The sequence below is a fragment of the Thermobia domestica genome, chromosome 17 (genome assembly GCF_964235325.1).
Source record: "Thermobia domestica chromosome 17, izTheDome1.hap1.1, whole genome shotgun sequence".
Lineage (NCBI taxonomy): Eukaryota > Metazoa > Arthropoda > Insecta > Zygentoma > Lepismatidae > Thermobia > Thermobia domestica.
The window spans coordinates 170263845-170279150 of NC_137470.1; the positions used below are offsets into that span (position 1 = coordinate 170263845).

The 15306-nt window shown below is 35.2% G+C and overlaps 2 non-coding genes across 2 annotated transcripts; one reads left to right on the forward strand and one right to left on the reverse strand.

Annotated features, from left to right (window-relative positions):
* Positions 1 to 1695: 1695 nt before the first annotated feature.
* On the reverse strand, positions 1696 to 1768 carry TRNAM-CAU (transfer RNA methionine (anticodon CAU)). Its single transcript has one exon. It is a non-coding gene; the product is annotated as a tRNA-Met (tRNA).
* A 1741-nt stretch (positions 1769 to 3509) lies between these two features.
* TRNAK-UUU (transfer RNA lysine (anticodon UUU)) lies at positions 3510 to 3582 on the forward strand. Its single transcript has one exon. It is a non-coding gene; the product is annotated as a tRNA-Lys (tRNA).
* The last annotated feature ends 11724 nt before the right edge of the window (positions 3583 to 15306 follow it).

A 15306-nucleotide genomic window follows, 5' to 3' on the forward strand; every position in this document is an offset into this window, starting at 1 on the left:
ATTGAAGCATTGGACTACGCGAATGTGATAAAGGAATTTGCTCATACCGAAGCAAGAAAAGTTTTTTCAATTAAAGTATGTTAAATTTGTGTACGAGGGGCATTCAATAAGTAAAGAGACAAATTGCTATAGCTCAATAAAGATTTATTTCAATCTTTCAAAACTAAGGCTATTTTTCAATGTAATCACCCTTTACAGTTATGCATTTGTCCCATCTTTCTTGCAGCTTCCTAATTCCCTTGGCGAAGAAATCTTTCGATTTACCCCGAAGCCACCTTTGCACCGTCTGGGATCCCATCTGGCACACGTTTTTCTGTACTTTAAAATGTTCCTAATGACATTGTGAACAGTTCCAACACTTACTTGAACTTCCTCAGCTTTCATTTCAACAGTAATTCTTCTGTTATCACGAATAAGTCCGTCAATCCTCGATTCCAACAAAGAACCAGAAACTTCCACTGGACGTCCACATCGGGGTTCATCACCTTGTTCGGCCACTTTTAAACCGATCAACCCACTTGTACACATTCGCACGGTTCATACAACTGTTACCGTACTGTCTCAACATTCGAGAAAAAATTTCACTCGGTTTTACACCTTCTGCGACTAAAAACCTAATGACTGAGCGCTGTTCTTCTAAGGTGCAATCTTTTAGAGGACTTGCCATGATGAATTGATATTTTTGAAGTTATGTTGACATAAAATTACGAAACAGCAGATCAGAGCATATCCCAAGGTTGCCAGCTAACACCCTTGAAACAAACAAACAAAAAAATGATTAGTGTTAAAAATATAGACTTTGTCTCTTTACTTATTGAATGACCCTCGTATTTCTGTTGTGTTTTAGTACATAATGTCTTAAGCTAATTACTTACTTTTGTCGTAATATTTGATTCACTATATTATCATTTTGCTCCATGCTATATTGGAAACATCTTTTGATATAAAATAAGCTTAAAAATTAAAATTCTTAGTCGGACTAAAGCATATATTTAAAAAAAAAAAATCTGTATGCTGTGCTGTATATCACGTACAGCGAAATCGAGCATACTGAATTGTGTCATGTATGGAGTCGTTTAAATATTACGTAAACATTCGAGAGAGGTAGTTCAATTTTTTGTTTAATTTTCCTTTCCATATATGTTTTTAAATATGGTATCTTACTTTTCTTAATACCTGAACATCTGTCAAAATAAGGTTTGCGGATTAAAGGGGCGGCAAAACTGCTAGCGCCGGCCCTATATATATATATATATATATATATATATATATATATATATATATATATATATATATACTGAACTTACGAATTGTGTGTATTAGTTTTTGAAAGTATAATCTTTTTGAAATACGTTACGTTTTATGTTTTATCTTCGAAGTTCATATTTGATGTATCTAAGTCGGCACTTCACCTGGTTTGTGTGTTCCCTATTTTCACATTCTAATAAAACTAGAATAATTTATTTCTATTTTAGAAATTGTAACTGAACTATAAAGTAAAAAGCAGATAGTGTTGAATATTAGATCCACCTTTTAATTAAACAAAAGCGAATTTAATAAATTTTTAATTTGACCTTTTCGTATGATTGTTAGAACTTTCTGGATTGCGTCAAAAACAGAATAGTCCAGGAAATCGAATTGTGGGTATTCATAATTCGCTTGGTTTTCATATCATTGAATTTTAAGCAAAAGAAGTGCCCCGGGTGAAAATCGAACTCACGACCTTGAGATTATGAGACTCACGCGCTACCTACTGCGCTACCGAGGCTTGTTACAAATGTGTCGTTTGAAGCAAATTTGGAGAATTAAAAATAAAAGGAACAGTAGTAGAGCGCCCAATTCTTGTGCGAGGGGTCTAATGGCAGCTGGGTTTCTGCTCTGCAACAGCGCTGTTAGGACTCAAATAATTTATTTTTTGAATAATAAATCCTTTAGATATTTGTTTTTCGAATATTCGATCAAAATTCGTTACTCGAACATTTATTCTAATGTTAACCAGTTTAGAATGCTTCAAGAGCCTTGCCAGAACGAACTTAAAAAGAACTCTTTCTTGTGTACGGCAAATTGATTTAATACAAAAAGCGAAGATAAAAGGCTATTCGTATCTTGTAACTAAAGGAAGAATAATATCGTATGGGAAGCTGGAATGCCTAAAAAGCAAGTTGCTTGAGTCATGAACCTGGATATTAAAACAGTAAGACATTGCATTTGAGAATTCGAAGCAGAAGGGAACTAGGATTGGAAACTAAACTGAGTAGACCGCAAGTGACAACGAAAGACAAAAATGTTTCGATTATTGAAGCAAAAGTAGCCAACCTATTCGCTGCTGTGACTAACCTGGAAACAACTTTAGATCTTGAATACAGTGCAGAGACATGTAACTGTACTCATATTATTTGTTCTACTTTGTAGGTCAAACCAACAGATGCACATACACGTGCTTGCTTAGAGATCGCAAGGACGCATATCAACAAGCCACAATACTTCTGGAACCGTGTAATCGAGAGTGGTGAGAAAGTGTTTAGTTTATACGAAGGAGGAAACCTGTTAGAACGTTCTACGATATGTTGTTTTACCAAGACACATGCTCAGATTTTTTTTAAAATCGCAAAAATATCATCTCTCTATGATTTACGGTTCCCGAGATATGTCTCCTTAAATCTCCCGAAATTTGAACTTTTTTGGCCAATATCTGGGAAACGGTGGCCAGTTGACAAGTAGCTACCTGTTACTATTTGATACCAAAATATTTAACATTTTCTTAGGTATTGACCAACACCAATATAATCTCTTTAACTTACGGTTCCCGAGATATGACTCCTTAAATCTCCCGATATTCGAAATTTTTTGCCAATACCTCGGGAACGGTGAGAGTGACGCGAAACATTCCATCATTTTCCCAGACTGTTTTCGTTGCTCTATCGAAAGGAGGGCTCAAAATTGAAAAATTCGCAAATAACACACACACACACAGAGTTAGAGATAGATAGATAGATAGATAGAGAGAGAGAGAGAGAGAGAGAGAGAGAGAGAGAGAGGAAAGAGAGAGAGAGAGAGAAGTCAGTAACGAACATGTTAAGTTCCTTGAAAACCGATTTTTCGCATTTTCACGAAGCACGACATCGTGTCCGTGCGTTTTCTCAAAATTTTCCTCTTTTCGCCACTACATTGTACAAACTAAGGGAGCTGCAAACTTAAAGTAAAATTCTAGTACACAACTTGTACCGATAAGAAGTGTACTACTCAAAAATCTATTAGCCTAAGCGATAAAATGTCAATTTTTAACAAAATGTGTTTCCTCAAGAGCCGCCACTGCGTCAGATTGACCTTGTTAAGGAGTGAATTATAGAGTTCGGAAGATAACTCAAAATGTTAACTGGCCCAATTTGAAAGATAAAACGATCTAATATAATGGATATCTCATCCGATATTGTCACAAAATAATACACTTGACCCATTCATTTGAACGGACTACAAAGCAAACGAAAGCGCGTCTATTAGTACCTATAGCCCGGATAGCTCAGTCGGTAGAGCGTTAGGCTTTTAACCTAACGGTCCAGGGTTCGAGTCCCTGTCCGGGCGTATAGTTTTACAACTTATTATATTGGTGGTGTTGCCATGAAATATTTAATAAAAGTGAGTTTAAGAACATGGATGGAATGTTAGAATTTATTCTCATCGAAATAGCAGGATACAGACTTTTGTTTCCTCCAGAACACGAACTACGGATAATAGAGGATTGGTTTCGAGAAACTGCTTATGGTTTTAAAAGAAACTACGGTGTCAAAACTATGCAACATTATTTGAAATATTTTTGGTATGTACTTTCTTTAACACAGACCACGAAAATTTCACATACATCCTTTTAAATTCTTTCTAACGACATATCGTTTTGGTTTATGTATACTAAATTTTGCATGACGTCATATACTCACATCAGTATCGCTCCTATTATTATGACAGTCTTATAGCCACCATCATCAATCAAATTTTAATATTCGTTAACGTTCTACGTGAGTATTTATGTCTTAACAAAATGGCATTCAATATGAACCATGATGAGTTTACGTGATGCTACCTAACCAGTGTTATACATTCCTGTGGTTATGGCGTATTATTCAGCTTTTATGTGGTAACAACGAATATATATGTCAGTAGAAAACTGGATTTACTGTGGTAGGAGCGTACATATACGTTTTATCCTAAGCATTCATCCTTGTGTGGTTAAGCAGTGTAGGGCTATATAGTAGGCCCTACATCGAATTTCAGGCCTTCACAGAGTGATAGAGCTATTTATTGGTAGTACTCATCCAGACATATGTCTTTAGTAGATGCATCGTAGCACTCTTCTTTTTCTAAAGGTTAAATCACACATAGTGTGGTGGCCATGCCATTCTCTGTCCGCACCACTCCCGCTAACGTTCACACATAGCATGTCGTACCGCTACCTCTTTCTACACTAATTTCCTTGGTTCTGTTCAACTTCGTGTTGCTTCGTGTGCTCCGAAGAAAGCCGAAGGATCGCAGCTGACGAATCACGACCGGGCTGCTTTCTTTGATGATGGCCTGTCGGAGCACGGCATGGGAACGACATAGCCACGACACATCATGTGAGGATTAAAAAAAAAATCAATCAATTTTCAATTTTAAAATCTGAAAATAAACTTTGTGGACAAGGCAATGACGCGGTACGTATGGAAACGGCACACTACGTGTGAATTAACCTTTAAACCCGCCTCACATGGACCTGAACTGAGGCCTCAAGCCAGGTTGCAACTTAACAGTGTTGCCCAACTCAAACTTCCATGCAATTTCTTTTATCCTGAAGTGATGTAGGGGTCTCAGACGACCCTTAAAAGTAGGCAGGTTTTACCAGCAGAGCCCTCGTGGCCGCTGTATTATGCAGACGAAAAACATTTGAAGGGCAATTAGCTGTAGTAATCGTAAATAATTATTGCTTTCCTATTTCGGAATATGAGTTCATCTGAAGAGGATGGAATAGCCATAGCAGCGTTATCTTCCCTCTTGTTGACACAGGCCGCCCCCCAAAAAAAACAAAGAGAAAAAAGAGGAGCTGCTGCGCGAGGGAGAGGATTCCTCGACGCAAGAATACACAGGAAAGTACCGTATGTTCAATGGTGGATAATGATCTACCTGCGGAAGATCCTCGTTCCTACAAAACTTATACAGAATGGACTATTCAGAATTTCATACGCTATTGAAATTAGTAACTTCGAAAATTCGGAAACAAGATATGAACGTAAAGGAGTCTGTATCAGCTGAAAAAAAATTGTAGGTCCTTGCATCAACCAGATTTTAGACCTGAAAATCAAATGATTTGGCCAAATATGTAAATGAGGGCAATTATCAGGCACGGAAAGTTAAAATAAAGGAGGAAGAGCAATTTTCTAATTTAGGTACTGAAGATATCCGCTCAGCTATTTACCCAGAAAAGATATTCAAACTTACAAGGACTACGTATAGGGTTCCAATATAACACATATAAATCGAGGGTTCGCTTCCAGGATGTTCCTTCGGAACTCATCCGAACATGGTGTTGGTCGGTACTCACGGGGCTCATTTTGCAGTGCTCTGTCCAGTGACGGCGTTACAGGAGCTACCGCCACCCCAATATTTGTTCTCGACCGTCTTTCGACCCCCCTCATTTTTCTATGTATAACCGATGAACTCATGGTCACGAAGTGCTGATGTAGAATTTGCCACTGAAATCTATATGTGATTGAAATATTTGTTGCTCATTGACATGTTTACAGATAAAGGAGCTACCTATGTTCATTAACACATTCTTTAATGCTGGTTCTGATCCCTAATTAACTAAGCTCTTCTAAGTATAGCAAACCACTGAGTATTTCCATGTTCGCATCTTTCACGTTGAGCATTTTACAATCTCTTTGTACTTGGGGGCGCGGTGGCTCAGTGGTAGAGCGTTCACCTCCGGTGCTTGGGGTCCCTGGTTCGATCCCAGCTCGGTGTGGACAAACGAGCACGGTGCATTACAATGAACAGAACCTTATATAGAAATGGAAAAACTCTCACAGTAGTGGATATTAATGTTTCTTTACATGTAATTGCTTTAATAATACTGTTACATGCTTTTATAAAATTCATATATATTACTTCTTGTTCCAAGTACAATCATGTCTAAAATGATTATCGCATATCTATAAGTGTCTTGTTGTGGGAGTATTATTTGATTATGATTTTGCAGATTACTTTTAATACTGATACTATCTGTATAATCGGGAAATGTATATTTGTGGTAAATTTCATAGGAAAACAATTATAAATACAAAAATTAGAATGAGTAAAACAAAATGTTGTCAAACGGACAAGAAACTTTTATTTTCGTTTATTGTTCTTATTTACTGCTCTTTTGACATGAAACTTGCCACATACATGTCTTTGCCGATTATACACACACTAACATTATAAGAAATACTAGGCGAAATTGTTATCAAATTATATTCCTACAACAACAAATTTATAGACATGCGACAATCATTTTGGACATGACTGTGTATTTTTATAGCATGTAGGTTGTAGGCGTATGTGCTTTTAACATTTACAATTCACTTTACTGTATTTGTGTGATAGGCTTCTTTCAATATTTATTGTAAGTTTATGTTCCTGTGTTATGCTTACATTAAAGTGTGTCCAGAAACGTGCCGATGTTCATTTGCTACCGACACAAAGTTGTGTAGTCAGAAATAAATTGGATTGGTAGAACCTCAGAATTAAATAATAATAATTAAAGCAAAACAAATGTGGTTGCCTCCCCTCTTGGCTCTCTAGTATTACGAACCTTGCGCCGCCACTGGTTGTATCACTGGAACAAAATTTGTAAACCCAATGGCGATTAGTGCAGTCATTCGCCATTCCTTACCTATATCACTGTTTCTCGCGGCTCGCTCTGTAGAATGTCCCGGTTTGAATTCGTATAGAAAAATCACTGGTAATTTTGTATTCTCCATAATGCATTTTCACATGACTGTGTTCGACAACATACTTTTCCTGATTGTGTGGGTACCCCAGCCTCTTTGATTCAGAAAAAGCGTACGGTGGACCGCACAATGCAACAAGGACTGCTGGAGGAATTTCAAACGAATTTAGTGCACGTATAAATTGCCATCTGAAAAAATATACTGTGAGGAGGGTCAGGCACTAAAACCATTCCTAGGAGGGATGGAGTTACATTTAAAATAATGGAATACGAAAGATTTTGGTGTCGAATTCATCAGTACGTACGCCATAAAATTCTACTTAGGGGGGTGTTCAAAATAAAAGGGGGGTGCTCTCAGAATAGTGATACACATTTTTAAACAAACTCAAAGAAAACAGTATATTTTGTTACGCAACTATTGCAATACTATTATTATTATTATGTTAGCTCTTCGCAGTGGAAGGTTCAATGAAGTAAGTTCACACATTTGGGCATTTATTATTATTATTATTAAACTAAGTAATACAGTGAAACCTCTCAAAACGGACATCGGTGGAACCGATTATTTGTCCGTAAATGAAAATATGTCCCTAAAAGGGAGGGTTCTCTCTCATAACACCACACCACACATATTTATGGCATGGAAGAATAAGAAAGTTTGTCCTCTTATGAAGGTGTGCATTATTGAGAGATGGCCGTTAAGAAAAGTTTCACTGTATTAGGAATTAACCTCCACTATTTTATCCAGTAATTACATTTGAATTGATTACATACGAATTATTGTAATTATTTTGCAAAATTCTGCTATTATTCAATTCATTCAACCCCAGCAAGTTTTAGTGGGTGATTTTTTTTTTCAAAATATTAATTTGAAAAAAAAAATCCCTCGTCCCATGCTGAAATCACATTCGCTTAGTAATTAATACTGTACATAGTTACACTTTCATTATTTTAATATTCTAACCCTGTTGTTAACGTTAATTGTTGTAATATTATTTGATCTCTTAATCTCCGCTCCTGCCCCTTCCTGGCTACGTTATTGGCTCTGAATATCTTTCATAAGAAAATTATTCATTGATTTACTTGTTTTCCAGAAATCCAGTTTTTCAATTCACAAATATTTTGTATTTTTCTGTTTTGTCTTTTTTAATGTACCCTAATTTTAATAATCCCAGGGCTCATAGCGGTCTGGTCTCTTGTAAATAGTTGAAAAGTGACCAAAAATGGCCAAAAGCACACGAAAAAGTGAACAAAATCTCATCATGCTCCTTTTTTCCTTTGTCAATTTCTCCATCACCTCTCCCTTTGTTTGTTGTTTTGCAGAGACGGCACTAAGGGTGGGCGACCGCCCACCCGATGAATGGCCTTGCCCACCCCAACAGAAGTAGAATAATGAAGGTAACATATTGTACTTCAAAAGCAATGCGTATTACTATTGATTGTAATGTAATAGGTTCTAGGACCCCGTTTAACTCTGCAACGAACAATGATTTTATTTACAAACATAATTCCAGATACAGTTGAACGTCAATTTACACTGGAATAAGCAGTCTTCATCCTAAAAGTGAACATTTGCTCTCATTTGAGAAAATTGAACCACTTGTACTACCATGAGCAAAATAAATGACGCGTCTCTTTATTTTGAAGTTTTTTTGAAAATATCTCCGTTTTCTTTATATGTTCGAAATTTCGGAAGGTTTCCCCAGCAGGACAGGTTAATAACAAACCCGTTTTTAATATTTGTGTTAGATATTAGCTTAAAATAAAGAAATTAGAAGCAAAAAACATTAAATCGACAGAAATCTCGAGAATTACCAACTCTGCTAAAGTGGGAAATTTTCAAGAACACGAGGGAATTCTGCATTTCAACACGAAGCAGCGACATCTATGTCATTGAGAGAAATGTGGATTAAATCTACAAACTAAACTTTTAACGAATATTTCTAGTATGTCTTATTATATGCATTATCTGCAAACTCCAAATATATGAATATATGCTAAGTATTAACATAAAGATAGAGCAAATAGTGGAAATTATCTATGGAAAAGGACGAATTGGTAGGACGATCGTAATGAAATATCGTCTTTACTGTAGAACAGGTTCAGCTTACGTAAGAAAACAAATAGTGCAGTTAGTTAAAGCAATGAGTCTGTATGCTGAAGGTAGCGGGTTCGATCCCATGGAAGTTCCGTTGTCATTTTTATCTCTACACTACGGTTATTTTATTTATTTTTTTTATGTGGGAAAGAATTAAATTGTAACGTATGTGTAAAACTCATGACGATACCAAAAAAAAAAAAAGAAAAAATGCCGTTGTCGCACTTGCATTAGCGTCCCTAATTTTGTTTGCAAACAGTTTCGTAATTATTTCCCCTGTGCTCACTGCTCACCATATGCTCGCTGGCGCATAACGAATGTTTCCCAGTAAATGTTAATTCTAATTTGGAGAATTTTATAAAGTTTCACAATATTTCTCACTACATAGTCTTCTATCTACGTGTTTGGATATTTTGATAACAGATGTCCCTATTAAATGTTTAATTTTCCCTAGATGTTTAATTACGGAAAAGTTTTACAATGTATTTGTATTGAATTGAAATTGTTTTGAATTTACTACATAAGGTAAGTAGACCGAAGGAGGAGAACTCAAGTAATTGATATTCTACGTAAAAGCAACCTATTGTAGAATGATGATGCTTCTTACCTTCAGCACATAATCTTTACGTTAGAGAGTCAGACAGAGAAAAATCCTGGTTTTTCCTCCTCTATGACCACCCATCTTAAACCTCTACATATCATTGTTCGTCTCACAAAATTTCGGTGCTCCAAAAACATTCAAATAATAATAATAATAATAATAATAATAATAATAATAATAATAATAATAATAATAATAATAATAATAATAATAATAATAATCCTGAATATGCCATCCTTACATAATGTAAGGATATCTTAGTTTCCTAGTTTAAATCTTAAATATCTTAGTTTAAAATGCTTTCTTTAGTACTTATTTGAGCAACCATGTAGGAGGGGGTACGACTTTTTATTTTGCCCCTCTCATTTCAGTACCCTTCCAACAGAAAGTAATTTTTGATAAGCAGGACAGACAAAATGAATAAGAAATATATTTACAGCATCCTCTCCCCTTTCATGATTGGAATATCACGTAATATTTTTTATTCTACGAAAGATGGCCCTGTGCGGTTAGGGGTAGGTAACTAAAAAAATACCTAATATATAGCGCCCCTTGATTGTAATATTACCGCTTCTTTATTTGTACGAGGGAGCCCCTACACAATCAAGGGTGACAAAAAGAATAGGAAGAGTGTCTATTGATTCCAGTGGTGGATCCAGCACGAACTCCTGGGGGAGGGGAGTTGAAGTGAAACATTCTTTTGATGATGTGAAGCTGTCACAAATTACCACTTAACTAAACTAAACAATAGTGGGGGGAACCGGAACCCAGTCAGTTTAAATTGATGTAAAAGTTTAATTTTTGGCTTCATATTAAAAGTTGTGGTTTCAAATGAGAATTTCAGTCCAAGTGGTCAATCATCAAATCTCGTGGGGCTCTTCAGTGTAGGCTAATACGGCCCCCTTATGAGAAAAGGCAAAATTATTAACATGTTTATAACTTTCGAATTTTTCGTCTATTTTAAAGAAATATTTTGCTTCGTATTAAAGTGTTGGTTCCAAATGACAAATTCAGTCCGAGTGGACAATGATCAAATCTCCGGGGGGGGGCTCTTCAGTATAGGGGGCTACGGCTCCCTTATAAGAAAAGGCAAAAATATGAAAATGCTTATAACTTCCGAATTTTCCGTCTATTTTAAAGAAATTATTGGCTTCATATTAAAGCCTTGGCTTCAAATGACAATTTCAGTCCGTGTGGACAATGATCAAATCTCGGAGGGCTCTTCGGTGTAGGGGTTTCGGCTTCTTTATGGGACAAGATTCATGTAGTTGATATTGCAAAATTGTTTTGTATATATAAGTGGAAACTTGCACCATTTGGTTAATTTTACCTCGTATGTTTTGCAGATTCATATTCCAAGCAATAGTTACTTCGCAGAGCTAAAAGAAGGCACTTACTAGTTTCATTAAAATGAAATATCTTTTATGAGAAGTTCTCATGGAGCCGACGAACGAATAGGCACCCAAACGTTGGTTAAGTCGAACGGTTGAAACCCGTTGAGCTCGCTACAATTATTATTATTATTATTATTATTATTATTATTATTATTATTATTATTATTATTATTATTATTATTATTATTATTATTAATAATAATAATAATAATAATAATAATAATAATAGAGCATTCACCTTTGGTGCATGGGGTCCGTGGCTCGATTCCACTTCGCGCCAAGTGAAATTTGAGGTGGACAAATACCGTGTGCATGGGTATGTGTTTTCTTGAGATTTTCCATTTTCCTCCCACTTTCTTCATTTCACCATTTCATTCATCATCATTCTCCCTTAGCGTAGGTGCATAATCGACCAACGTTAAACTAGATATTGCAATTTCAATAATAATAATAATAAAAATTAATTCAACTGAAAGGACTGTAATTTATGTGGACAGCAATTATCATAAATATGCAACCATTATAAAAACAATGCTTTGAGTAGAAAGATAATCCTTTCCAAGTGTTAACGAATGCGCACGAGATAAGACATGTCTCGAGAAAGAGACAAGACGCGCTTTGTGACATCCAAGATAATACGAGGCAAATGTTTTGGACACGAGATAGCTTGTAAAATGTCTCGTCTTGTCTGGAATGTCTCGAAAACAAAAGTCTAAGTTTTAATATTATCTTTCAAGATCTATTCTCTCAGAAGTAGTTCTCTGCCTTAAAATTAATAACGACATTTGTGATTTAAAAAAAGATAAACAATGCCTAAAGTTAATAGTTAACTTTTCGAAAAGAAGCTTCATTAAGGGTGAACCTGAAAGATGTCCACAAACTTCGGGAGGTGATTCGTGACATCAAAAGGAGACAAATGGTCCTCTTGCAGTTTTCGAATTCAGCTTCGTTGTCGAGATACAGGGTTGCCAACTGGTCGTGTTTGAGAAACTCACTGAGAATAAATTCAAGTCCAAGAATAAACTACTACTCATATATTTTTTAGGTCAATTGACTTATACCATGTTGTAAGGTCAAATATTTATTTATGAAGTGTATACAAAATTCGCCAGGGTCTTTTCTGAGAAAATCGTCGAGAAAAAGTCACCTCCAAGAATAAACTACCCCTTGTAAATTTTTCTAAGAGAAATATCTGATACTGCAATATAGGGTTGTTAATTAAATATTGATTAATGAAAAATAAACAAAATTGTTAAAACTATTTTTGAGAAAATAGCGTTTTTCGATTTTCGGCTGGTAGGAAAAAATGGTGGTAGGAAAAAATGGAAAAGCTCCTGTAAGAATACTAAGTAAACCCTAAGTTTAAAATTTGGTGTAGATAAGTTGAACGGTATGGCCTCTAGGCGAGTGTATATAAAAGTGTGCCGAACGGACGGACCGGAAGGACGGGTGTCGAAAAGTCACATTTTCGGTATGTAGACGCCATGAAACATGTAAATCCGTTGAAATCTGAATTTGATATTATTTTCACAATCACCATATTTTCTTCTCTCTTTTGTCGCTCGAAAAAGAAAAGCCTAAGTTTACCACAAAAAGCTAGCGAGTTTCTCAAAAAATATTCAATTACAGGGCCACCGCACTAAACTTTTTCAATTCAATTTCTTAACTGTGTTAGGCCGCAGTTGTTACTGAAGTGTGTATTTGGATAATACGAATAAAGTTATCGTATTATTCAAATACATCGAATGTCAAATTATCGAATAAAAAACTTCGATTGAAGAAAATCCACACTACAAAACTAACTCACACTTTGAGCACATTTTCATTAGACATATAATAGACCAATTAATGCAATCATTGTTTATGAAATATGAAAAAAATCAAATGAGTCACTTTGGGAAAGTCGTTCAAAAAGAACACGTCAAGAGTAACCTACCTCTTGTGAATTGTTTCGAACAATGAGTTAAGATATACTTCTGGTTATTAATGAAATATTTATTTGCGAAATTTGAACAAAATCGCCTGTCGTTCGAGAAAATTGTCGGGGAAATAACCTTGACCCCAAAAATAAACTATCCGTTGTAATTGTTTTTCATAGAAATGACTTATACTAAAATATAGGGTTATTAATGAAATACTTATTTATGAATCATCAATAAAATTGTCCGAGTAATTTTTGAGAAAATCGTGAGGGAAAAATAACTCCCCGAATAAACTATCTCTTGAGGATTCTTTCAGGGTAAGCGAGTTATTCCATATTACTAGGTTTTTAATGAAATATATATTTCTGAGTACGAACAAAATTGCTTGACTCATTTTTGAGAAAACCGTGGAGGAAAAACACCCCCAAGAGTAAACTACCCCTCGCATATTTTTTCAGGACAGACGAGTTTTGCCATATTGTTCGGTTATTAACGAAATATTTATTTTTGAAATATGAATAAACTCTTTTGAGTCGTTTTTGAGAAAATCGCCCAGACAACACTCCACCAAGAATAAACTACCCCTCGCATTTTTTTAGGACAAACGAGTTATGCCATATTGATAAGTTATTAATGAAATCTTTATTTATGAAATATGAACGAAAACATTTGAGTCCATTTTGAGAAAATCACTGAGAAAAAACTCACCCCCTTAGTATAAACTACCCCTTGTAGATTTTTCTCAGATAAATGCCTTATACCACAAAATAGGGTTGCTAATTAAATATTGATTTATAAAAAAAGAAAGAAAACAAGATCGTTAGAGCCAGTTACGAGAAAATATCTTTTTTCTATTTTCATCGTACAGGAAACTACCCTTGTTTTGGGAGTAGGAGGGAAATAAAAAAACTATAGGAAATACTATGAAAATCTTAAACTAAAATTTGGTGCAGATAAGTTGAACGGTATGGCCTATAGGCGAGTGCACAGAAAAGTGTAGCGAACGGAAGGACGAACAGATAGACATGTATCGAAAAATAACTTTTTTCGGTGTTAGGGGCTATAATACGTATAAATTCGTTGAAATCTCAAATTTGATTTTTTTTCGAACACCATACTTTCTTCTCTCATTTGTCACTTCAAAGTAAAAGGAACTCAGAACTACAGTTAAAAGACACCTACTTTTACACATAGACATTATTTATTGATTTAAAACTGTTTTAGTTTGTGTCATTTCACTTCCAATTGAAAGGTTTTACAATGATTAACGGCATACCAATGACGAGACGGAAGTTTTCAGGAAGTAAATGCATTCAGAAGTCTAGATTGCATTACAGCTATCAGCCTGTTTTTATTTCTGCAATTGTTAACAGCTGTAATTTCGTCCAAACGCTACATGAAATAATTTTTGGTTGACGTCATTGTGTTACTATTTTAGTATTGTTCTCTTCAGACTTGGTTGAAGTTTTGTCTTAACGGTTATATATTTTTTCTTATTTCATCGTTACACATAAGAATAAAATGTTGTGGTGACTGGATAGATTCGAACCTACGAACATTGAGTTTTTATTCTTCAAACAATTTACCAATGGACCAAGCTTTGTCCTCACGTTAACGTACGGTTACAGGGTTTATTACGATTTAAATAAAATGGCTGGCTGTTAGAATTTCCTGCCCAAATATTTCGATAAAAAATTTTCATTCCTTCGTACATTGTTTAGATACACATTTTAGGAGAGTGAATTTTGGTGTATATAATAATTTCATGCCAGATAAAAGCTGGATAAGTTTTAATAACATGTTTCATATGTAGTTCTCAATAATAGACTTGTTGTTCGGGATGACGTTCCAAGGTTTAGCATTGACTAGCAGTTTTTGCTATTAATATCCCTTCTAGCAATATTGGCAGTAGACAAAAGTTAGCCCGTGTTAAAGCTTTTTGCTCCTAATTTAGTTATTTTACTTTATTATTTAACGAATATATTGAAAATTGTCAGAGACACGTATGCAGTAATTTATTTTGGGAGGGGTCCGACTTCAATATTAGGATAAATTATAATAAAATTTTAAAAGATAATCCCCAAAATTAGGCTAAATTTACAGAAAAGTTGGGGTTTCAGAGGGGGTCCGGACCCCCTAGACCCACCCATAAATGCGTTCTTGTTTGTCAGTAACATTTCCTCATTTTGAAACCCTCAAAAACTTCGGATAGACTATATAAAGGAAAACGAGTTATTTTCGATGAAATATCACTTCAAGGAGACGCGTCAGTTTTATTGCACAGTGTGGTATCCCACATTCACAATGTCAAGAGTTTCTTTCCTCTGATT